A 26,735-nucleotide genomic window follows, 5' to 3' on the forward strand; every position below is an offset into this window, starting at 1 on the left:
TTCTTGTCGGCCGGTGGCGGGAATGTACCGATGGCGACTGTCTTCTCCGGGTCAGAGCATACTCCGGACTTGCTTATCACGTGTCCCAAGAACAAGAGCTCCTCGTACGCAAGCGACGCTTTTCTGACTTCAAGGTGAGTCCGGAGTTCTTGATTGCTCGATGTACAGCTTCAAGGCTCCGTAGGTGTTCGTCGAAGTTTGAGGCAAACACAACGACGCCGTCCAAGTACACGAGGCAAGTCTGCTACTTCAAGCGAGCTAGTACTGTATCGATGACACGTTGAAAAGTCGCGGGTGCCGAGCAAAGACCAAAGGGCATGACCTTGAACTCGAACAGGCCGTCTGGTGTTATGAAGACAGTCTTTTCTCGATCTCTCTCGTCGACTTCGATTTGCCAGTAGCCGGTCTTGAGGTCCATCAATGAAAAGTACTTGGCGTTGTGGAGTCGATCTAGGGCGTCGTCCATTCGTGGGAGAGGGTACACGTCCTTCTTCGTGACCTTGTTCAGGCGACGATAGTCCAGGCAAAAACGTAGGGTTCCATCCTTCTTCCTCACTAACACCACAGATGACGCCCACGGACTCTTGGACGGCTGGATGATGTCGTCGCGTAGCATTTCGTCGACCTGTTTCTTGACGTCCTCGCGTTCTCGCGTCGAAACTCGGTACGGGCTCTGATGGATTGGTCGGGAACTTTCTTCTGTTATGATGCGGTGTTTCGCGACTGGGGTCTGTCGAATTCTTGACGACGACGAGAAGCAGTCCTTCAATTGTAGGAGCAGGGCTTTTAGCTGGTCTTGCTTGTGCTTCGGGAGGCTCGGGTTGAAGTCGAAATCGGGTTGCGTTCGTCAATCCGTTGAAGCAGGTTCGGTAGCATCGAAGAGGGCGAAAGCATTGCTGGCGTCCACGAATTCGTGGATATAGGCGACCGTCGTGCCAATGTTGAGGTGCCTATATTCGTGGCTGAAGTTTGTCAGCACTACCTTTGCTTTGCCATCACCCAGCTCGGCTATGCCTCTTGCGACGCAAATCTGACGGTTCAGAAGTAGGTGCTGATCGCCCTCGATGACACCTTCAAGGTCTGCGGGCTCTTCGGTGCCAACGGAAATGATGATGCTGGAGAGAGGCGGAATGGTGACGTGCTCTTCTATCACATTCAATACGGGGTTTCCTGGCGTCGTTTGTGGCGGCGGCGCTTTTTCTGAGGTTAGTGTTATTGACTCGGACCTCAGATCGATAACGGCGCCGTGGTGGCTTAGAAAGTCCATCCCATGTATCACCTCCCTGGAGCAATGCTGTAAGATTACAAAGCTCGCAGGATAAGTCCGGTTATTGATGTTGACTCTTGCGGTGGAGACTCCCGCCGGAGTTATTAGATGGCCCCCAGCGGTCCGGATTTCAGGGCCATGCCAAGCGGTCCTAACTTTCATCAACCTGGTGGCGAATGGTCCACTGGCGACGGAATAGTCGGCTCCAGTGTCGACGAGAGCGGTGACGTCGTGGCCGTCGAATAGTACGTCGAGGTCGCTAATTCGTCGTCTTGCGTTGCGGTTAAGTCGCGGCGTCGGGTCACGGCTAGGTCGGCTTGTCCCGCTGCTTCTACGTCGCGTCTGCAGGTCTTCTTCAGGGACCGAGGTTTCGTCGTCAGGGCTAAATCTGGTTTGCGTCTTGTTCTTGAGATATCGTCGCGGCGTCGTCGTCGGCGGCGGAGGATCGATATCACGTGGTCGTGACATTGATGAAGCCAGCATGGATGTGACGTGGTCGTGACGTCGATGAAGACAGCTGTCGGCGTGTCGAGATGAAACAAAATGATCTTAACAAAATGACCTACTACGATCGCGAAGCTTCTCGAACACTGCGGCACGGCCAGCGCCGAGCGTTACTAACCGTCCTTGCGGGTCAAACCCGAATATATCAGAATAAAACATTAAGCGGGCGTGGCAATATATTCGAAGGAAGTCCTAAAGTTGGATTAAAAATAAAAACTTGAGAAAACAAATATAATGTTAGGCGGCCCGGCGAAAAAGCAGATTAGGATTGACAACGAGAATAGAGGGATACGTATAGACCTTTTTTTCGTGGGCGCCGCCATATTGCCTAGCGGGCGGCGCCGTCTCTGGTCTGGCAACCCACTGGCGTGTGCTAAGCTCCGCGTTTGTATGGAAGGTATGCGTGCGGCTGCAGTTGCAGTCGGTTTTTCTTCGTTCTGGCGCGCTGAATTTCGTATCGACAGATGCGGTCTGCGTAGGAAACGAGTCTGTGAGACGTCCTGAAAAGTTTTCATCCCTTGAGAATCAATGATGTTAATATACGGCGACGCGAACGGGTCGTAAGTGGTCGATGTCATATATTTTCGGCACTGTCTGTTGGAAAACCACGCAAATATTTGGACTCGTTCTAGCTGGGCAAGCAAGTTCCGCCACTCTTAGGGTATACAATGAATTTTTTTCTTCGACTGTGATCTTTTAGTTAGTTTTTTTTTTTCATTCACAGTGTCTTTATGCTGTCGCACCGACTACCGCTCGTACATGCGGTCGTGCGTGAACACGCAGTCTCCATTTCATAGCGCGGCATCTGTTTGTTGCTCACAAACAGTTGCCTATCTTGTTTCTAAACTTTTAAGTGACCGTTTATTACTCGCTCGTTTATTGCCCGCCGGTGTGGACAAAGTTAAAGGTATTTACAGGGAGGTGCTGATGCACAAAAACAAAGCTGATGTTGACATGTCCGCGTACTTGTGTTTCTTTTTCCTTTTAGGAGTCGTGATATTTGAGTGGATTTCGGCGGCGTTAGGATGAAAATGTTAGAGAGTTTCTTCTGCCGGTGAGGCATGAAGCGCGCCCGGACTCGAGCCTTTGATCGGCATCGGATGTGATTCGCGTTTTTTTGTTTTTTTTTTTTATAACTTCGTATGCCAGATGTACTGCTCTTGCGAAATTCTTGCTGTCGTTCGCACAGCTAAGCAGCAAAATTGGCAGTTCAATAAACACTAGACCAGCGTAACAACGTGCTTTTTGTATCGCGCTTAGAATTGAAATAACTATGTTGTATATTGTAACGACGTGGGATCGACGAGGACACGGAGAACGATAGGCAAACACGCTTTATCATTCAGAGAAACTGCCACGTCTTCTTCGTCCCCGCGATGAGCCAAAAACACTCGCGCTGCTTCGTTGCCGTCGCCACTGGCACATACGCGCGGCATTATTCCCCCTTTAAAAATAAACATCGCCCCGATGTTCAACGTTCAGAAAGCAAGGTAAAAAAAAAAGAAACTGCGCAGTTAGTCACTGCAAGTATGGCTTCATCCGAAGCACGTGAACAATTTCTGGCGAATGTTTTCGGCGCTTTGAGCTCTGAGAGCCGTCCGGAACAACCTCGTAGTTGACCTCACTGATGCGTCGGATAACTGTGTAAGGTCCGAAGTATCTTCGCAATAGCTTTTCGGAGAGCCCACGCCGACGAATAGGTGTCCAGACCCACACTTTGTCGCCCACGTTGTATGTGACGGGTCTGTGTCGGAGATTGTACTGTCTGGCGACATAGCCTTGTTGTTGGTTGATTCGCAACCGGGCAAGTTGTCTAGCTTCTTCTGCTCGCTGTGTAAACTCTTCAGCGTCCATCTCATTGCCATCATTTTCGTGAGGGAGCATTGCGTCTAATGTTGTCGTAACTTCACGGCCGTAAACGAGACTGAAGGGTGTCTTCCGAGCGGTCTCCTGACGTGCCGTGTTGTACGCGAACGTGACGTAGGGTAGAATGTCGTCCCAGGTCTTGTGCTCTACATCTACGTACATGCTTATCATGTCAGCCAGGGTCCTATTGAGACGTTCAGTCAACCCGTTGGTCTGGGGATGATACGCCGTTGTTTTCCTGTGAGCGGTACCACTTAGTCGTTAAACGGTGTCCAAAAGCTCGGCCATGAACGCAGTACCTCTGTCGGTGATAACTACTGCAGGAGCACCGTGCCTTAAAACTATGGCTTCGATAAAAAATCGCGCCGCTTCATGTGCTGTTGCCCGTCGCAAAGCGCCCGTCTCGGCGTATCGGGTGAGGTAATCTGTGGCGACGATTATCCACCTATCTCCGGTAGCAGACGTTGGGAAGGGGCCCAGAAAATCCATGCCGATTTGTGCAAATGGTGTTGTCGGCACTTGGACAGGCTGCAACAGACCGGCTGGCTTGACGGATGGCGGTTTGCGACGCTGGTAATCGAGACATGTCTGCACGTAAGTTTTTACGGCCGCAGCAAGTCTCGGCCAGTAATAGTATTGCCCAATCCTCGCCAATGTCCGGGTGTAGCCCAAGTGACCAGCGGTCGGTTCGTTGTGGCAGGCGTGTAGGACCTCACGTCGAAGCGACGAGGGAACGACGAGTAAGTAGCTGCTGCCAGTAGGTGAGAAGTTATTCTTATAAAGTACGTCATTGCGCAAGCAGTACGACGTCAGCCCCCTTGCGAATAATTTCGGCACGCTACTGGTTCGTCCTTCCAGGTAATGAATAAGCGGTAGCAGTTCAGGATCGTCCCGCTGCTGTTGTGAAAAAGCGGCAGTGTCAACGACGCCCAAAAAGGCCGTGTCGTCGTCGTCTTGGGCTGCTGTCTCAACAGGAGACCGAGAAAGACAGTCGGCATCAGCGTGTCGTTTTCCTGATTTGTAAGCAACAGTGAAGTCGAATTCTTGAAGCCGAAGACTCCATCGTGCGAGACGGCCGGATGGATCTTTCAGATTAATTAACCAACAGAGTGAATGGTGATCGCTGAGAACGGTGAACGAGCGACCGTACAAATACGGACGGAATTTCAGAACTGCCCACACCATGGCGAGGCATTCTTTCTCGGTCGTAGCGTAGTTGGCTTCTGCTCAGGACAGCGTCCTACTGGCATAGGCGATCACCTTATCACTGTTGTCCTGCCATTGTACGAGCACTGCTCCAAGACCCACGTTACTAGCATCGGTGTGCAATAGCGTCGGCGCGTCTTCATCGAAGTGGGCGAGCACGGGAGGCGTTTGCATGCGTTGACGAAGCTCGTGAAATGCCCGCTGCTGGTCTTCGCCCCATACGAAGGGGACGTCTTCCCTGGTGAGCTTTGTCAATGGCCATGCGATGCGCGAAAAATTGGCAATAAACCGCCGATAGTAGGCACATAGTCCCAAAAAACGTCGCACTGATTTTTTTGTCTGATGGGGTAGGAAATTCGCCACGGCAGCAATCTTATCCGGATCGGGTCGGATCCCCTGGCTGCTGACGACGTGTCCGAGGAATTGAAGTTCGTGAAAGCCAAAGTGGCATTTTTCAGGTTTCAATGTAAGACCGGCTACGCGTATTGCTTCGAAAACTGCTTCCAGTCTTCTTTAGTGTTCATCGAGCGTAGCAGAAAAGACAATCACGTCATCGAGGTACACCAGGCAGGTTTGCCACTTAAGTCCTGATAGTACAGTGTCCATTAGACGCTGAAACGTTGCTGGCGCCGAACACAAACCGAAAGGAAGAACCTGAAATTCATAAAGTCCGTCGGGCGTGACAAAGGCGGTCTTCTCACGGTCTCTCTCATCCACTTCAATCTGCCAGTAGCCGCTTTTCAAGTCCATTGACGAAAAGTAGCGTGCGTTTCGTAGTCTGTCCAGGGAATCATCAATGTGCGGCAGCGGATACATATCCTTCTTTGTGATCTGGTTGAGCTTCCGGTAGTCGACGCAGAAACGCAAGCTGTCGTCCTTCTTTTTTACGAGTACTACAGGCGATGCCCAAGGACTGTTAGATGGCCGAATAACGCCATCTTCCAGTATCGTTTTCACCTGCTTTTGAATTGCATCACGCTCCTTTGGGGCTCGATAAGGATTTTGCCTGATGGGTCTGGCGTCAGAATCTGTGATGATGAGGTGCTTTGTGAGCGGCGTTTGACCAACTCTTGAAGTTGATGAGAAGCAGCCGTGGAACTTGTGGATCACCGCAAGAAGGCGGTCTTGCTCGGCGGTCGATAACGTCGGACTAACGTCAACAGGTGTCGGTGTAGTGATAGGAGACGCTGCCACCTCCTCCACTAGATGGCAATCTTCAATTTGCGCGAGTTCGTCGAAATAGGCAATGGCAGTGCCTCTAACAATGTGTCGGCGTTCCTTGCTGAAATTCGTCAACAAGAGGTCAGCGCGTCCATCGATCACATTGATGACACCCCTGGCAATAGAAATGCCGCAAGTGAATGCTAGCTCATTGATGTGTTCAGCGATTCCAGTGCCGCTCTGCAAGCTCTCGCAGTGCACGGGTACGAGGCAGCAACTCCGCGGCAGCAGTATGACGTCGTCGCCGGCGATACGTAATCGAGGTCGTTGGTTTCCCTCATCATTAGCAGTGCCCCAGGTTGTAGCGAACGTTACGCTCCTGTCGCTGATGTTAATGACAGCCCCGTATTCGCGCAAGAAATCCATTCCCAATATGAGCTGTTTACAGCACTCATGAGGGATGACGAGGGTGGCGACGAAGGTGGAACCAGCGATTAAGAGTCGGGCCGTGCACTTTCCAACAGGTGTCATTAACTGACCTCCGGCAGTTCTTATATTGGGTCCGTACGATGGCATCTTCACCTTCCTTAGTCTGTCGTCTAGCTGTAGGCTTATTATGGAAAAGTGGGAGCCAGTGTCAACAAGAGCTGTCACTTGATGGCCGTCAATGTAGACGACGAGGTCAGCGCTGACGACGTCGGTTACATCGGCAGCTGGCGCTTTCGTCGTATTCGTCGGTGTGCTCGTCGTCTTCGGCTTCGGCGATTTCGAGTCGTTCGTCTGTAATGGGGGCTGTTCGGAATTTCGATGATTGGCAACCCCACCCCCGGAGGTCGCTGCGTCTAGTTTCCCCGTCGCGGGCTAGGGGACCTGCCCCTAGTGACGTCGGCAAAACTGCGACGATTCGGTGAACTGTACCGCGCAGGAGATGGTGAAGGTGATCGGGGCGTCGCTAGATTTCGTGGCGGTATGTCGAGAGGAGCGTCGTTGTACGTGCGTCGACCGTCATGCGTCGCGTAATCAGGGTGGGGAGGATATCTCGCGTATTGAGCGTCGCGATAACGGCAAACTCGATAGACGTGCCCTGCTTCGGCGCAATGGAAGCAGACCGATCGACGGTCTGCGGTACGCCACAAATCGGTTTTGCGACGCTGGTAGTTCAGTGAGGATTCTCCATTGAACCACGTTGCGGTGTTTGGATGTCGGCCATACGGCATTCTTCGTGGCGGCGAGATCGGCGAGGTTGGGAGAGTCGCCGGCGATGAGATCGGCTGTGCGAGGGTTGGTGGTGGTCTAGGCATTGGAGCCGGCGGAGTCGAAGGTGCGATGACTGGGCGTCGGACAGCATCAGCGTAAGTAAGATGCCGCGGCACATCACAATAGCCGGGCGATGAAAGAGCCTGACGGACCTCATCCCGGACAACATTAGCGACAAAAGACAATGACGGCGCCGGTTCTGGTGGAATTAGACTAAGCTGCCGAAGCTCCTCTCGCAGAATCTCCCGGATGACTTCACGTAGAGGCTTCTCGTTGCTCACAGTCATAACAGAAGTACTCGCTACCGAGTTGATCATGTTGCCATGCAGGCGGTACCTTTGCTGTAGAGCCCGTTCGATCGCTGTGGCTTCTTTGGTGAATTCAGCTACTGTTGTTGGTGGATTTCTCACAAGCCCAGCTGCAGTGGTCATGGTTGAAGGAGGCAAGCGATTGCTGGAATTTTCTGACAGGGGGTTGAGCTCGGGCGCCAGGCCAAAAGACGGCGACTGAATCGGTGGACCGGTATTTCGACGTGTGGTGGCGATTCAGGGCTCGATTGTCGGCTCCGCGAAGGAGTGCCAAGCATGAAGCTTACTCCGCACCTCCACCAGTGTAACGACGTGGGATCGACGAGGACACGGAGAACGATAGGCAAACACGCTTTATCATTCAGAGAAACTGCCACGTCTTCTTCGTCCCCGCGATGAGCCAAAAACACTCGCGCTGCTTCGTTGCCGTCGCCACTGGCACATACGCGCGGCAATATTACTGCGCGACTTGTCGGACACGGTTCTTGACCGCGTAAAAATTTGCCTTCCTGAGGTAGTTGTTCGGCACACAATGCGACAGAATTCTTTTTTTTTACTATTCGGGTTTCATATCGCTCATCGTACACGATAAACCCCGCTGTCTTACGGAAGTTGTAACCTCACGAAAAATATCTCGCCACGTCCTTTTGATGTAGTGTCCATTGAATGTTCCGGTTTTACAAGGCTGGTAGGGAGCAATAATTAAATGTATGATGCCGGTTACCCCGCTGCGAAGTGAGGGATTTCTCGTCTGTGCTAACACCGGTATACAACAACTGCAGCGATCACCGTGTTGAGCCCAGCTACGAAGCTAATTGTTAGACCAAACACATGATATTAAAATATAATAATAAAACGAAGCGAAAACAACTCGGCTACTCGAGTGGTACTTAGATGTTTTGAATTTTACCGGACAGGGCCGTACTTGACCGCTTATGTTTGTTCGCAAATCTAGCCATATCCGATTGACATTTGTCTGCGTGGAACACTGGGAATTCCGGATATATTGCGGCACTTGCCTATTTAGAACCTGTAACGTAACACAAACGGTGTACTACCTTCAAGTGTTTGCGAGCGCATACACTCGGCGTTTGGTGATGCACGTCGCATACTTATTCAGACAGCAGTTTCCTTTTTTTCTAGCTGTAGGAACAACCAAAAATGGCACATTAGTTTTCTGTTGACCTTTCGCTGGCTGACATCGCAGAAAAAGAGAACAAAATCCGCGGGGTGACCTAAAACACGCAAAAATTGTTCGAAAACGCCACTCATCCAAGCACCAGCACGCACACTCCGCGCCGTCGCGCACAAGCCAGAAAGGAGGAAAGCGCTGGTTGCCAGTCCAGTCCTCCTCGCCCGATGCAACGGTTTATAAGCGCAGGCGAATTACTAATAGAGGAGCCCCACTGTGTTCATGAAATTCAACAAAGAGTAAGGTTAGGTTGGTGAGCAAGCGTCAAGCATTCACAACACGTGACCGGCAATTTAATTGCCACTGTCGCTGAAGGGGAAATTTGTAATCCTGGATTTTGCCAGTGATTACTTATGGGGCAAATATTTATAATTAAGCTACTACAGATGACAAATAAACATTGCGAGTGGTACAAACAGGTCCAATGCACTCTATATCTAAATAAGGTAGACACACACACACACACATGCAATGCTAAGCTGATGGTAAGATTGTAGCGGAATGTAATCGCGTATGAAAACCTGTCATGTCTTTCAGTTCGATCGTTAAGAATACAAGAGAATAAAAAATACAGGCGCGTCATAGTGGCAGAACACATAAAAAAGGATGGTTAATAGCAGATGCGCGATACAAATAGATGACAAAAAACTCCCCACCAAATTCACGAAGTGAATGATATTAGAGGAGCTTGCCCGAAGATAATCGGGTAAACCGTTAATGCTCCGTGCAATTCCTCTACTGTCATGTAATGACGTGACACGTTGTTATAGCAGCGATTGTGGTCAGGTTGCTGTCGAACCACAAGCGGTTGCAACCTTGCAGCTGTGGCCGAACGTGTGGTCGAGAAAATCGCGCTTTAAGCGCGCGTCGGCACCACCAACTTCAGGTAGCGACCGCTTTCGGCGCTTGGCCGCTGCATCCCGCGCCCGTACCTCTTCGAGGTTCTCTTGCCGCCGCTTCCGCGCTGCATAGGCTTCGCAGGCTTTTATCTCGGGGTGCGCACGACTCTGATGTCTCTCTGCGGCCTCGGGAGCTCTCACTGCAGAGTCTTGGCGGCGAGCCTGCACTGCCGTTGCCTTGCGAGCCCTCTCCTCCACCGCCTCGTCTTCTTCGCTCATGTTATTAGTATCTAAGCGTACTGACTGACGACTGTCGGAAGAGCGAGGAAGCGCGCAGTTTTGGCCCTCTAGCGGTCTCCTATCAAACTAGAGCACGCGCCGGTGTGGAGAGAGTGCCGCATGCTTCAGTTGGCTATGATATATGTGGTTTTGCTTGCGTTAATACATCATCAAGGCGCTCGAACAACAAGAGGAAGAAGTCTTCTCTTTCGTGCGAGTTAGGGTGCCTCGATGTGCTCGTCCGGAACAGGGTGGAGACACTGCTTTTGTGGACGCCATATTGGTTGAAACGTTGGCGTTCTGTGGCAATGCCTGGCATGCAAATATGGAACGCTTTCAGCGAAATGCGCGGTAATTTGGCTCAGTTTATCCCTTCTGGCGGTAAGGCTAGCACATATAATGTTGGTAACAAATAGATTAGGCACTAGTTATTACGCACCAAGCATTTGATGGCGAAATGAAGGCATTTATGGTGTATCTATCGGTTTAGCTATCTCACTGGCTGCGTAGGTCCTCGTGCTCTCGCGGCCGATTGATTAAGTTGACGAGAACCAAAGTTGACATGGCATGACAAGAGCATGCGAAAAACATAAATGTCTGCTCATTACATGAATATGATGATATGCCTTTAATGTACGCCATGACATACGTGACATGGTCAAGGAGCTACAACGGCCGTTTGTTTGGTCAACTTCATGTATACCGAAATTGATATGGTATGATAAGAACATGAGGAAAAAACATGACTGGCCATAACCCGAAAACCTTGTCATACATGTCATATAGGCCATGACATACATGAGCAGGTCATGGAGCTATAATGGCGGTTTTATTAATTTGTTGAGTACCAATGAATAACATAAACAGCTGATCGTAACACGAAAACTTTGTCATGCATGTCATGTAGGCCATGACATACATTACCTGGTCATGGAGCTCTAACAGCCACTTTATTATTTTAGCTTAATTTGGATTAGCTTAATCTGGCTTAATCCGTGGCCATGCTCCGGCATCCAACAGGCTAGACAATCTCAAGTGGCTCCAAATTCACTTGCTCGGGATAAGCTTAACGTGGATTAGCGTAATCCGGCTTAATCCACATTGCCTTTTGGTGGCCATACTCTGTCATCCTACTGGCTAGGCAAACTCAACATAGTCAAAACAGATTTTTTAGGATTAGCTTGATTCGTATTAGCTTAATCCGGGCTGGCTTAACGTGGCCATGCTCAGGCATCCAACAGGCAAGACAATCTTACTCCAAATTCACTTGCTTGTGATCAGCTTAACGTGGATTATCTTAATCCAGATTAATACACACTGTTTTGTGACCATACTCCATCATCCAACTGACTAGACAAAACTGAATTTACTCAAAGTGGCAGGTTCGGAATTACATTAGTCCGGATTAGCTTGATCCGGCTTAATACTGGCTATATTAACCCGGCTTAATCTCTATTGCCTCATTGCGGGCATACTCAGTCATCCAAATGGTAGGTAAACATACTGATAAGAGACTTGCTCAAGATTAGCTTAATTCAGATTAGCTTAATCTGGCTTCATCCCGATGGGCTTAACATGGCCATGCTGCGGCATCCAACTGGCTAGACAATCTCAACTCCAAATTGACCTGCTCGTGGTTAGCTTAATGTGGATTAGCTCAATACGGCTTAATCCACATTGCCCTATTGTGGCCGTACTCTGTCATCCAACTGGCAAGGCAATCTCAACTTAGTCAAAATTGGATGGTTCAGTCAAAATTGGATGGACTACCTTAATCCAGCTTAATCGAATTTAATCCGATCGGCTTAATGTGAGCATACGCAGTCACCCAAACGGCTAGTCATTCTCAATTCACTCAACGTTGACTTATTCAGGACTAGCTTAACCCGGATTTATTTTGTCATGCTTAGTCCGATAGAACATCGGGTATAATCTACCTTATGGCCATGCCATCTCATCTTGGATCGAATTAGCGTGATCCGACATAATACCCACTAATGTTACCTAATCCCACTTCATAGGTATCTATCAGTATAGAATGGTATCGACTACCGTTAAATTGGCTCGTCCAAACTCAATTAGGCTGCGATATACTGGCTTTACGAGGCTTTTTCTAAACTTGCCCTGGTTTAATCCGGCGGCCTAATTGGTATAAATGAGTATAAAACAGTATTGATTTGTATCGATTACCATTGATTGTTCTGACCACATAGTCAAAACAATCAATAGTAAACGATGCAAATCAATACTGATTGATATGCTTATTAGGCATTAGCTATGATTAACTTGTCTTGACCAAGCTTACGTAAGCTTGTCGGCAAGGCTGCAGAAGCATCTATTCACTCCGCACGGCTTAACGCAAAGCTTCACATCTTCTTTTACAGCGAAAGCTGTTATGAGATCATTTCACCGGCCGTTTCTGGCGCCGTAGCTGTCCGCCGCCGCCGGTGTCCGTAACCATTATCGCTCGAAATAAGAAAAAATTTCCAGGATGGAACGGGGTTCGAACCTGGGCCCTCTGCGTGGGAGCCCAGTGTTGTACCTCAGAGCCATGCCGGTGCTCGGAACTGCCTTGCAAGGAGATGCTATACAGGTTTCATGTCCAGAAGGAACCACATTAACATATGTAATATAGTGAGGTAGAAGAGTGAAATAACAACCACGCCCCACACAACGCGAATTCTGTAACCAGGCGTCACACAATGCGAATTGTGCAACGAGTTGGCTGTTGGATGATTCCAACCCATTACAAGGGGCTCTGAAATAATTCTTCATCGTCATCAGGCACAACACCAACAAAGTGCGCATATTGCCTTACATGTTTTTAGCGGGTACCACGGCTCTCCGTTGAATGACGAAAAATGGCATAGTGGCTGTTTCCCTACGTCACAGAAATTATGATTAGGTATAGCGTAGTGGGTTCCTCGCAAGTGCACTTGCATTGGTTGCCAAGGAAGCCCATAAGCCCATCATCCATTTCCTCAGGGTCTCGATAATGTTATTCCCTCCTCTCTCTGTCTCTCTTTCTCACGTCAACGTATGTTATACTGCATGGTGGGAGAGTGAAATAGCGACCGGGCGTCACATAATGCGAATTACGTAACTGGTGAGCCGTTTAAAACTTCCAACCCATTACAAGGCCTGAGCCACAATTCTTCATCGTCATCAGTTATCACGTAAACAAAGTACACATAATGTTTACATATGTGTAGCTGGAACCTCGCTTCTGCGCACAATGATGAATAATGGCGTTGTAGGTGCTTCCCAGCTTCACAAATATTGTGATTTGTACCGTAGTGGATACCTTGCTAGTGTACTTGTATGAGTAGCCCCAAGAGAGTTTACAACGGGCTCTAGAAATGACGCTCTTCAAGCTTTCTCTGTGACTGTGCTGCGCTTTCCGCGCAGGCCTGGCGTTTTTTAAAAGCAGCCTCACGCGATGATTATGCGATAAAGCTTGAGCGAGACAAGCAAGGATTTCTTTACAGCGTGGTCACTGCCAGCGATAAAAACTGCACGGCCACATGCTGGACAAGTCAACAACTAACCTCGCATATCTTGGTGCTGTCGGTCGGATGCCAGCGGTCGCGTTTCACTTGTGATTCGTATTTTTTTATCGCTCGCTGTTACGAGGGAATCCAAACGTCCGCCGGCCTTTCGCATGTGAACTTGTACACGGTGGCACACAGCAGCCGGTGATAGCGGCCAAAGAACGCATCTGAATACGTCAAGAACAACGTGTTTACAGAACCGTTCCCGCGCTAGCCTCTGCGCGCCGCCGACCCTTTTGAACCAATATGGCCGCCAGGTGGTGCGGATTTTTTCAAAGGGTGTCTCCACCCTGGAAGCGGAGGCGCGCGCACATCGAGGCACCCTAGCGCGAGTGTGTACTGAGCCCAGCTAGCGGTAGCAATGAGAACTAGCGGCTACCACGGCGATGGACAAGCCCGGAGCATAAGGAGCAAGCGCCTAAAATTCGATGCGACGTAAGAGCAGTCGACGCGTGGCCTACGGGGCTGCTGGCTGCTCACTGTGGTGATCTCTGCCGAAAAGAGTGCTGGAATCCTGCAGCATAGCCGACTAGCGACTTCACCTTTCCGCCACACATGTGCACACACCAAATCTTCTTCAAGAATTCTGCTGGCCGGAGTAAAAAAAAACTCACAGGGTTTTTTATGCATTCACCTAAGTCGACTGGAAGGCGAAAGCCATATTTTTCTTCTCAGTCGATGTATTGAGGCTACTCCGCCCCCTCCGAAAGCTTTCCGCACCTAGCATGGTTCTCTACCACCTCCAGGATCGGAGGCACTTCACCTGGTTTTGCATTGCTCCGTGATCGGCCCACCTCTGACCAAGCTATGATGTCATGTGATGACGTCACCATAAATGCAATTGCTTCTAAAAGCGCGTGGGAAGCATTAGATGAACGAGATTTTTAATACTCTCACAAAGTAAAATTGAGTTATATCACTCAAACAAAATGCTTGCTTTACTTCACAACAACACGCGTGTGTGTAACTACGTATGTGGGGCCTTCACCGCGTTGTCTGCTAAAGAGCGGCGAGTCCGCCAAATCGCGCTTGCTTTACGGTGAAGCTAACTTCCCTCTTGCTATGCGAAAGCAAATGGGGAATGTGGTATGGTTCTCGAGAAGCGCAGCGACCGCGCCATGTTTTGTCCAGCTTTTGCTCCTAGTGTTTTCTTTCTTTTCTGCATGGGATCTTACAAGTAATAAACCTTGTCCCGTGTCTGAGTAAAATGTTGAAGCCGCGCAGGAACTCTCAAAAATAAGCTGCTCAGCTGCCTTGTGTCCAGTAGCCAGAATGTACCTGCTGCTCACGCGATTGTTTTTGATCAGCCTAAAAGTTAGGTGCCACAAAATTGGCGATATATACGTGGCAAGGTCTGACATACCAGCTTTATATGTGCAGAAGTTTGGATTCCTTACTCACCAGAAAAGGAAAGTATGTCAGCAGTTTGCCAATTTCAGAGAAAATACATAAACTCTGGGTGGTACCAGCACCCCTGCCTTCATGCGCTAACGAATACAGCTCGACAATAGGCCGCCCTATTTTGCTTCTCATTTGCAGCCGTGCTTCTTCGTACCATTCATGCAGAAATATAGATGAGCGTTCTAATATCGCTCGGCGACTGAAGGCCCGCGTATCGCTTTACATCTTTGTTGGCTCAAAACTCTAACACGACGCGGAAAGTTTCCTGTGAGCTTTCAATTGCCAGCACAGTCAAAGTTATTTCTTTCTTATTGTCGATTTTGTGTCGCCAAACTTTCTGCTGATGAAAACAATCGCGTGAGTCACGGGATTATTCTAAATGTTCGGCACAAAGCAGCTGAGTAGCTTAGTTGTGGGAGTACCAGCGCGGCTTGGCGATTTTACTCATGCACGGGTAATGTTTATTACTTGTGAGATTGCATGCAGAACAGAACGAAGACACTAGGATCAAAAACTGGGACCGTGCCGGATTCTCGATTTGCATTCGCATATCAAGGGCAAGGTTAGCTTCACCGCAAAGCAAGCGCGATTCAGTGGAGCGGCCGCACTTTAGCAGACGACACGGCGAAGGCCCCACCTACAGCTGTCCCTGCGCTTTCGCGTTAGTTAGAGGCACACCGCAGAGCGCTGACCTAAAACACCTGAAACTTCGTAAAGTAGCGACACTTTCGTCATCCGCTCGCATTCCTCGTCGTTCTCCTCTCCTTCGCACTCTCTTTTCGAGCATGGCGCCGCCTGCCTTGCTCCTGCGTAGCAGACGACGCTTCGCAAAGAGAGCGCGCGCTTGTTAGGCGGCGCGCTTTAAGCATTCGCACTAGCCGTCTAGCTCTTAGTATCATTTTTTTTAATTATATGTTGTTTAGGAGATGTGAGCACACGTTTGTAAATGAGATGTGCGATGTGGAACGTTAATGTCCGGCTATACATGAAGCCTTCTGAAGCTTATACATTGTACACGTTGTCCTCGCGAGGCGAATTCGCCGCGCATACCAATGACGCACTGAGGCTGCCAGTAAGCACTAGAAGTAGCCGTTCCGAAGTATCGGTTGGGTAAATATAGATAACGCCGCTATACGTGCCTGTGTTATGTAGCACTGTTAACTAAAATGGCGTATTTCAGGCATCTCTTTCCCACAAACAAGATCCAGCATCTGGCTCACTTGTCTTTTTTTTCACCAAATCACTGCGCTCGCTATTTCCTGCTAACTGTTTAGGAACCTCACAAAAAAAGGCGTGCTATGGAACGTATTCCTGTCCCGAAGCAATAACCATCAATCTCGTGTGTCTTTCCTTGCATTACAGCCGGGCGCGCCGTACTTCCAGGTCAAGAATGGCGTGCGTGTTATTAAAAAGCATCCTTGATAGGAAAGTGGCGAGCGCCGAGTTTTCAAGAAAGGAAGCGCAATCTAGCCAGAGGACGGTTATTGGTGAGGGGCCAGAAGACTCCACAAAGGGTGCGGACACTTTTTAGAGTGCAAGAAACACATGAGCAATGGGTGTTGGCGGTATTATTCTTGTTAAAAAGTGGTGACTATTATTTATTTAGCAAATAACTGTCAGTGCAAGCAGCAGCTCGGAGCTTCGTTGAAAGAAGAATGCGCCAGAAGGCGTACATCATTTCCAGTCGATACATTTGGACAGCGTTGGTTCATTCGTTAAGAGATTAGACGCACCAACCATAGTGTGCAAGTGCGCCTCGTAGACGTACTTGACATACGAACTATACTCGCTGCTCAATGAACGAGCAAGCGAACGAATAAACTAGCCTGCCACCGTAAACGTTTCCTTCGCGAGAACTCCGCTCGCGGATAATAATATCATCTGGGGTTTTACGTCCCAATACCACGATATGATTATGAGAGACGCCGTAGTAGAGGGCTCTAGAAATTTTGACCATCTGATGTTTTTTAACGAGCATTGACATCGCACGGCACAATGACCTCAAGCTATTCGCATCCATCGAAATGTGACCGCAGCGGTCGGTCGCGCCCTACGGGTCAGCAGCCGAGCACCTTAAGCTCTGCTCCACCACGGCGGAAAGCCACTCGCAGATATAAACCTCCACACGAAATCGCACGTAAACCTTCGCGCTAAATAACACGTGTACATGAGGTTCCTAAACGATGAACGCACCCTGCGACTCGGTTGGGCACGCACACTTTGCCTACCTACCTTCTATCGCAAGTCCATAGGCAGATCTGTCGACGTAAAAGAGCCACTGAAAGCTATTTGCTCCAGGAAAAAAAAAACGAACACACAACAAAAACCGAGTACCACTCCTAATGTGAGCTTTCACACTGCAGCTTTGTTTCTTCAAAATAACTGCGCCGAGTCTCTGAAGTTTCGCAAACACATTTTCCATCGTCAGTCGGCGTGCCTCCGTAGTCGGCGTGCCATGCTAGGTGCACAAACCGATACCGCAAACTCAAACCAGTAGGCGCATCACGTCAAGCAGAAAACGTAACCACACATTCTTGAAAATAAAACACTTAGTACAGACCACGCAGAAGCAGCAATAAAACGTGTGAGGAATAGCGACGTACTGCACAATTAACTGAGACGTGTCTACGGCGTCATAGCACGCAACGATTTGCGCGAACCTCGACGAATACTTAGAGTGAGAGGATAGCAACTTACCTCGCATAGTCGCGTCCAAAACGTCGGCCGAAAGTTATCTCTTTCGATCCGGTGTAACCAAGCCTTCCTTCGCAACTGGTTGCGCTTCCCGGACGGTTTTAACGCGATAGCGTTAGAGCTCGCGTCGCAGAAATTCTGCCGTCGGCGTTGGCACCGTTGGTTGTGAGCGAAAAATCGTCCGTGAGCGAAAAATTGAGAAAGAATAAAATTTTTCGTCCCATTGAGGATCGAACCCGGGCCGTTCGCGTGGCAAGCAGGTGTCCTACCACAAAGCCACGATGTTACTTGCAGCTGCTTCGAGAAAAAACACTACATAAATGCCATGGAGTGGAAGGAGTCTCCTTAACGCATTTTATTCAACAGGTGTCACGACGAAAACGAGCCCATTCGGCGATTTGTAGGCGATTTGTGGAGGCCATCAAACTACGTCGAAAAAGGCCGGGATAGTGCAGCCATCGCCGCTAAAAACACACACGAACTTTCAAACAGCTCTAAAAATGGACAACTATGTCCATCTAGCGGAAAACATATCAAGCCAACGCCGGCTTTCCAGAGGAGGCGTTGATCAAGCAAACAGCAAACGCTAGATAATGTGCTGCCATCTGTGAGGTATTGTGAGACTCTTCATGGCCTCCGAGATGACGAGCGCGCGGCGTGTATCTTGGAGCCCATGCGACTCTTGCTTTAGATCAAAAACCTGTATGTACCACTCGCGCGCGCGCGTGTGTTTTGTCTGTGTGCGTGTGTGTGTAACAATACACATTAATAAGTATGCACCTAGAGGTTGAAGTGCGCACTAGGGGCCGGATTTCGCTATTGCGTTCAACTCTTAAAGGCAAAGCTTAAAGGCCAACTCCGGCGATTTTTTGGCCATGTCAAAGTAATGGTGCTTTTATGTTCTTGAGACGCTCCTGTTACGGGCCCGATAGCAGAAATACTCGGCAAATTGGAGAATAATTTTAAATAAGCAAAAAAGCGCAACACCGAAACCGAAACCCAACCGAGTGTACTGTCTACGTATGACGTAGATGTTGTTACGAACGAACCGGAAATCGTGCAAGGCATGCCGGTGACGCCGGCGCGGAGTATGAAAACTGTGACAGCCGGGACGACCAGCGAAGCGCCGGCCAAACCAACGCTGTCTGTCGCCTTGTGCACAGCAGACTCTCGCTGTAGCGGCCGAAGCGCCGAAGTTAGCGGTGCCCTCGGCTGCGTCACTTCCGCCGCCTTACCAGTACTGACGTCACAGACGCAATGTTGCCAATAATTGTGGGAAGCCAGGAGGGCGTTTGCAGACAATCTTTAAAATTCATTTGCAAACAATCTCCGCATGTCTCAAGCCTGTAATTTGGCATAAATGACGAAAACGTGCAAAGGAACGTACCCAGCGAATTTCATTGAGATCCATCGAGCTCGAAAAATCACCGGAGTTGGCCTTTAAGGGTCCCCCAATTTTTTTGCCTTCGCTTGTTCTGTTTCGGTACCCGAAAGCGCAGCAGAAGCTTATGTCAACCAACCGTGACGTCGGTCTTGTGTGCAAGGCATCTCAGAACACAACGCACGCGGAATGGAAAGTGCGTATCCATAAAACACATGCGCTGAGAACCAGCGAGCCCACGCTTCGAGAGCAATGATGGCAGTCGCGAGCGACTGTAAACAAACGAACGCTACGAGTGGTCCCACGTGACGGCAGTTGGCCAATGCCGACGCGGCGTCAGCCTCGGAGAGGGCAGAGGAGGAAGAAAAGAGAGGAGGCGCGCTTTTATGCACGTATGTCGCTACTTTACGAAGTTTCAGCGATTTTACGCTGGCCGCATGGTGCGGTGTTGAAGATGGAAGTGAACGCCTCTGTACTTTCTTATTTTTGCGAGTACATCAATCCCATGCAACGGCTTTCTGCAGCTTAGGCTTCTAACGGCTTTCTGCAGCCTAATGTTCTATCGCATCAAACTTGTCGGGACTTTTCACATATATATATATATATATATATATATATCATTCGTTTCTATATGACTTTGTATCCTGTGCTAATAAAAAAGAAAGCACAGGAGGGAAACTACTCCGGAACGCGCACGCGTAATGTTCCGACAATAAAACGCGTACGTAGGCCGCTGTTCATCTAATTCATACTGTGAATAAATAAATGAAATTCCCGTAATTATTATCTTGATTGCATCTTAATTGTCGGGTCCAGCGCAGACGGCGGCAAAATCTGCCGAATATCGCCGGTAAAAGACCGAGGCTGAAATTGCACTGTCTAAAGCACCGTTGCAGGAGCCCTATATTAGACGCTGAACTCAAACTGATTGTCGACATTGGCTGAACGACGGCAAAAGTGGTCCAATATGTGTAGGTCCAAGGCATTCGCTAGGTCCAAACTAGGTCCAACGTAGCCGTTGAATGGCCTATATATGTGATGTACAACATTATATATATATATATATATATATATATATATATATATATATATATATATATATGTGTGTGTGTGTGTGTGTGTGTGTGTGTGTAGAGACAGGGAGAGGGTGCTTCAATAAATGTGTCCGGAAGTCCGCGGAAATAATGGCAATGGAATACTTGCTCGTGATCATTACTTTCCCCGTAGTGACAGTAGGTAGAGAAATTAAATTTAGTTTTCAATAGGCACAGACAGGTGGTTGGGTGAAATGGCAGAATTGAAATCGTTACTGCGAAGAGCCTATTGTTGATGGCCTCTGGTAGTCGTTGTGGAGGAATGAAATTCGACCAAATTGTAGGGCTAAACCAAACCGAAGGGCAGGTGATCTCTACTAGCAGATGACCAGAATGACGTTGCCATTCACTAAAATGATTGCAGTGGTGTTAGTTCTGTATTGGTGAACATATATGCGCCATGCCTGTTGCAATACCAAGCGCAGGCCCCGTACACATGAAGCAATGTTTATGGACGATTTATATAATGAAACTCGCTATTTTCAACGTTTCCGCAGAATACTCCAGTAGTGTTTTGCAGGTTTCGGCTTCACCGGTGATACGGGTCAAATTTAATTAATCTGGTAAAATTACGAGCTTCTGCTTTTGGTAAATCCCTAAGCGGCAATGGGCTCTTCACACGACGGGCTCCACTTCTCCCATTTCGCCCTACCGGTTGCCTATGCTAATTAAAATGCACAATAAATTTATTAATTTGTTTGCACCCGTAAGTCTCCATTGATGCTAAGATGTCTGTCGCCACAGAAAAAGTAATTGTGAATGCAGCGAGCAAATGTTACATATATCCCGATCGGCAGTGTGGACATGGAAGATAGGCTCCACCCACAGTAACCAGCGACCAACCAGCCCTACTTTAATATTCTTGTTTTTATCTCCTTCTCAATTATAACATGCTTTCCTTTCCTTTTTTCAGAATCAGTATGGTGACTGGCAGAATAAGTAAGTATTACTTTTCTTCTTCAGTAGCGTCTAAAATGTGGGTAATCGCAATGAACTTGCAACACCAATGCGCCAAGTAAACAGTAACCAAATGGTTTCAAAATAAAAAAAAACTACCTTGTATTACATAAAGACATACAGCGAATATACAGAATTGGTAAAGTTACAAATAAAGTTGAAACTCACTTTAACGAAGTGATGTCCCCATTAGATTTATTTCATTGAACTGAGAAGTTCGTAAAATTGAGAAATATTTTTCGCTCTTGGAAATTTCTTGTTGTAACCTAGCACCACTCAAAAGACACCACGGCATTAGGTCTGACGCTAACACGCCCGTGCGCGTTTGAAAAACGTGTGAGGGTTGCGCGCACATGAAGCCTCCCTTGTCCGGATCATGCATACCAGTAAATGGTCACGTCAAGCTGTGACAGCCTGCCCAAATACGAAGACAGGGAAAGCGATAGCTATATCATGTTCCGGCCGTACGGAGGCGCTCGAGTAAACCTCCGACACTCATCGTGCATTTAGTATGCATTTATATCTTATAGGGGACTGCATGAAAAGGCGAAAATTCGATAACATCATGACGTTGCGAGCATATTATAATTAACTTGGCGCAAGCGACGTGCTAGAAAACTTTTCGATCATTCTGCTAACAGGTGTCGGGCTTACAGATAAAGGAGGAGGTTAACGGAGAAGGGAAAATATAATCCACAAGTTTCAACGCGCGCTTCGAGAAAGTAAAGGCAAGGTGTCATCAGGCACTGAGAAAAAACGTGGAACTCCTCCGCTTAAAACGCGCCTTTAATATTATGCCCTCAGAAATTCAAAACTAATGGAAAAGCGCCAAAAACGATGAACTAGCACATTGTCATTATGAAGAGTCTCTTATCCACAAATTTGTTGCAGTGACACGAGAAAGCACGTGACACATGTCTCACCTTCCGAGTTTTTTTACGTGGCACGCGCAAATTAAGCTAATTTAAATATCCTAACTAGCTCCATCAAGCGGCCAATAAAGATCATTTACGATCAGTTCACTGAAATCAGGTCAAGTAATAAAAATGGTTGCGTTCATGTGCGTTCAACATAAACCAAAACCATGGCCTATGTTTATGTTTAAACAGCCTAATCATTTATTCTGCATGAATTAGGCAGTCGCACACTGCTGAAACTTGTCGCACATGTAATTTGTGATGCAACGCAACACATTTTCTTTCGTTCAATTTTTATGGTTCTCGAAAACAGAGCACAACGCAACGAAAATAACTTACATCAAAAATGACAAAAGCGTGTGGTTTATGTACAATTCGTAATTATAAAGATATGTAATCGCACATCAAGCTTCCCGCGTCCATCTCTCCTGTATGGAAGAAAGCAAGTCCGCACGCAAGACGAGGCGTGCATTTCTATGCAGGAAGACTTACTAATATAATAATATCTGCGGTTGAACGTCCCAGAACAACGATATGATTATTAGGTACGACGTAGTGGAGGGCTCCCGAAATTTTGACAACCTGGGGTTTTTTAACGTGCACCTAAATCTAGGTACACGGGCCACACACATTTTCGCCTCCATCGAAAATGCAGCCGCCGTGGCCGGGATTCGATCCCGCGAGCTCCGGGTCAGCAGTCGAGCGCCATTACCACTAGACCATCGTGGTGGAGCTGCAGGGAATCTTACGGGACTAGGCGTAAATGTCAGTGAGCGTAACAGCCACTCCACATTCGGGCCCATAGGTTGCATTCGGGCCCACGAGTTGCACATGTAGCGAAGTACAGCTTCTTCAAAGCTGCGTCCATAGTCTCTAGGAATCAAGACACAAACACAAAATAAAGCAAAAGAGCACATGACCGACGCGCGCGACCGCACATGCTAAATCGACGGGCTTAACTGACATTGCAGAAGCAGAAGCAGCCGCGTGGATGGATACAAGATCAACGCTCGTAAGGAATTAGGTTAGAGGGTTATCACTGCCAGTACATTACGTAAAGCATGCTGGTTAAAAAAACATGGAAGCCTTTATGATTGCTGACGCAATGTGAACGCCACACGCCTTTATCTTTTTGCGCGTTACTATCTTTATCGCAATGAGTGATGGCATGCGCAGGCTCGAGTTCACATTTCAATTCGCGGCGGTCCATGCATCTCCGTGCATGCACTGGCCAAATGACGCGCGATGTGCTGCTTGGCGAGAAAGCGGGGCTTTTAAACATCGGTCTTATAGCGGAATTTTAAGTTCTAATTATGTCGTTATTGAAGTTCACTGCTTCAATCCACATTTCTGATGCCTAAGGAAATCAACATCAATTACAATGAAGGAGGCGCTTGTAAGTGTCTTTGAAAGTCCGTCTTATGGGCCTCGACAGCTGGTATGGTGGGGTTGCGGAGCCACCACTAGACGCAGCGTGCGTGACGCCGTCGTGACATGTTGCGGGCGCTTTACGCAATGACATGCGGAACACGCAGCGCACGTTATTGTGTGGACTCCGCAGAACTCAACACGTCGCAAGATATTTAAAATGCAAGCCGTCTTCTTCACGACAATTATCTTTACGTGGACAATCATGTTTAAGGCGTTAGGCTGAAAACTGTATCTACAAAGGGGCCTTCCGAATTCATTGACAAGTGTATTGCTCAGATGAAGAGCGTCGGCTAGGACGTCCGCCTTCAGGAAGCTCTTCGCGTAGAGCATTCTTTGACCTTTGCATCCGTTATGTTGGTACTAGGTGTTCGGGATAAGCAAGAAGAAAGTTCGTCCCGTTCCTCTCGCTTTTTCGTGTTTGATGAGCCTAAGATGCCTCATCAAACACGAAATTTGACCGTCGGCGTCTCGCTTCCCGCGCTGTAGGGGACGACGAGTGAGCAAAAAATCATAATCACGAGATGATGTCTTCATATGAATTCACGATGACGTCACAAAGCGCCAAATTTTGTGGTCATCATGACGTCACCATGGCGTCAAAGTGACGTAACGTCACATGATCACGTCATCACATCGTATCGTACCTTGGTCAAAGATCGTCCGATCTCGGAGGCAACGCAAAACCAGGTGACGGACCTCCGATCTTGGAGGCAGCGCAAAACCAGGTTAAGTGGAGAAAGCATTAATACATCAGCTGAGGGGAAAAAGAAGATGGCTTCGGCCTTCGAGTCGTCTTAATTGAATGCGTAAGTGGCCTTGTGAGTTTTTCGCGTTAGCTCCTTCCTTGGGGCTGTCCAATGATTTCTGCACATCTTCCCAGTTTACTATAGAAGCAATTGCACATTGTGACAGCAAGGTGCACATGCAAGGCTGGGAGCCGAGGATAGCGCAAACACACCGCTGCCTTGGCTATGTTTGTCAACAAGTGTGAGCACAACTCCTGCACAGACCTACCGTGCGCATGGCTCTGGCAATCGCCGCGTCGCCTTCAAGATATCAACATCTTTAACGCTTCGTCCAAAGGTCAGGTTGCCGCCTTTCTCATAGCGCGAAAACAAAACTGTCGGAATATAGGCAAAGCGCAGGGCTATCGAACTTCTCTCATCAGCTCCCAAAAAGTGCCCACTGCACATGCGGTTTTCGTGATTCACAAGCTGCCGAATACCTCCTTCGTGGCTAAAAAAGGCAAAGTATATGACCACGAGGAGCAAATATGCGCAATAATAGAAGGGATTTAAAAAATGAAGAGTGCATGCTTATCTGTTCCGTCGCACCACCTCCATCCAACGCTCTCGCCGCTCGTTCTCGTGAGCCTTCCATATAAATTCATATTATTTCATTTTTGACAGCTTGTCAACAGCGTTTCTGTAGCTGTTGTGACAGCCATACATGCAGCAGTAGCATAGCTGCACTCCTGTTTGGCCGCGAATTAGCTTCGTTCTTTCGAACTGCTCTGGTTCTGGCCGTACGCACCCGCTCTCAGCCGCGACTGATTAGTGGCGCACCGCGGCGTGGATGGCGCCTCTTTTTCACTCAAAGCTGCAGCGCACTAGGCCTATAGCAAGATTTTCGATCTTCATTAAATTTGCCCTGAAGTTGACTGCTTTTTTCTGGCGTGCTGACGGCTCGGACGATATATCCGTGACTAAGACGTATTATATTGTTTTTGTGCTAGCTGGGCGAGTGCGTTTTTTTTCGCCTTTTAGTTTCTTTTCTTTTGAGTCATTTGTGTTTATCTTTACCCTCTGAAGCTTTCTGCGTCTCACGTGAAGAAATGCTTAGGGGGAGGAAGCCCCAGGGCATAGATTAATTTTCTCCGAGATGGGGCCACCCTTACCAAGCGACGATGCAGTGTAATGACGTCATCATTTCGCGTCAGATTATGTGATGCCATTTTGTTGTAATGATGAGGCCAATACTTTGGGCGATCTGTAACGCCATAATGATATCATCCGTGATCACGTATCGTTTTCGAATGTTTGTGCTGACACCGACATCGCCAGTGAATTCTAGGGTTTATTAACGCATCTAAAGCCCTAGCTTTAACACGCGTACACCGGCGCTTACATTTCGCATTAAGGAGTGGCATATTCGTCGGTAACTTTTTGATCGCATCGTATCTGTTTCTAGTTTGTACCATAGGCTCTCTTCGAACTTCGCCTACTGGCCAATTTCTTCTTTCTGCGCCAGAGACAGATAACATTTCGCTGACGATACGGTAATGCCGGGGTAGTGTACTCACGGATTCAGACGCGACATCAATTTTTTTTGTTAGTATAACGACTTGCATAACCACGTCATGTCACGATGAATCTGGTCTCTAAAGAAAATGTTGACCGTGATTTACGCGTTGAAATCAAAATTGCGCCGATATGACCTGAACTGAAGACGGTAGAAAGGAAAACATGTGCATTACTTTGCCCTAAATTGTCCTATTTCGATGCGTGAGTTCTGTACACCCTATTCCGTAAGAAAAAAGCTGTGGTCAGCATTCCGTACATCTCGTCCTCTTTCCTCTCCTCCTTGCTTGCGTTTCTATGTAAGCACGTGAGAAAAACGAATATCCGTGGCTTCATAAAATCAGGCTGTGAGCAAAACGACGAGGAACGAAGTCAAGTTCTCTTGAAGTGCTACATCTAAACCTTCTATAGGGGAGACCCGCTCAAGTTTGTCCGCCGACGTCAGCGCTTTCCATTCTCCTACAGGAGGAAGTGAACTTCAGCAGTGAGCTAAGACCCCTCAGCTCCCCTTAGTTCCAACGCATTACGAAGCTCCTACTGCACGTGAAACGTTTCTTGTTCTGGGACTGGTCACGGTGGCGCGACATCGTTGTTAACTGCCATAACAGCTTTTTAAACACGAAGGGGTTGATTTCACCCGTAAAGTTCCACTGATTCCAAAACAGATGCCTCCAAGAAAGCAGACGACAGCCATGGCTTACTTTGTCAAGTTCACTGTCAGCAATAACATTGCCAAGCTCTGAGTCAGCAATAACTTTTTTCATTCCAGTCAGCACGGCTTTCGCTCAGAGAGAGAGAAGAAATAATAGGGAAGGAAAGGCAGGGAGGTTAACCAGTATAGGACAGCCGGTTTGCTACCCTACACATGGGGACAGGGTGGGGGACATTTAAAGATGGAGAGGAGAGAAAGATATAAAGATAGCACATGACACTACACACACAAAATCAGTCGGTCACTCTTGCATGGTACGCGACAGTTCTGTCACAGCCGCTTGTCCAAGTTCGTCTCTCTTAAAAACCTGAGCAGTGCCTTCGTCGCCTTCAACTGTGATGGCTTCTGTTGACGACATGCAAGAACTGTTTCAACAGACATTTGTCTGCTGTCAAGGCGCGCTAGAACGGACGCCAGT

This window comes from Rhipicephalus sanguineus, chromosome 7 (assembly GCF_013339695.2).
Source record: "Rhipicephalus sanguineus isolate Rsan-2018 chromosome 7, BIME_Rsan_1.4, whole genome shotgun sequence".
Lineage (NCBI taxonomy): Eukaryota > Metazoa > Arthropoda > Arachnida > Ixodida > Ixodidae > Rhipicephalus > Rhipicephalus sanguineus.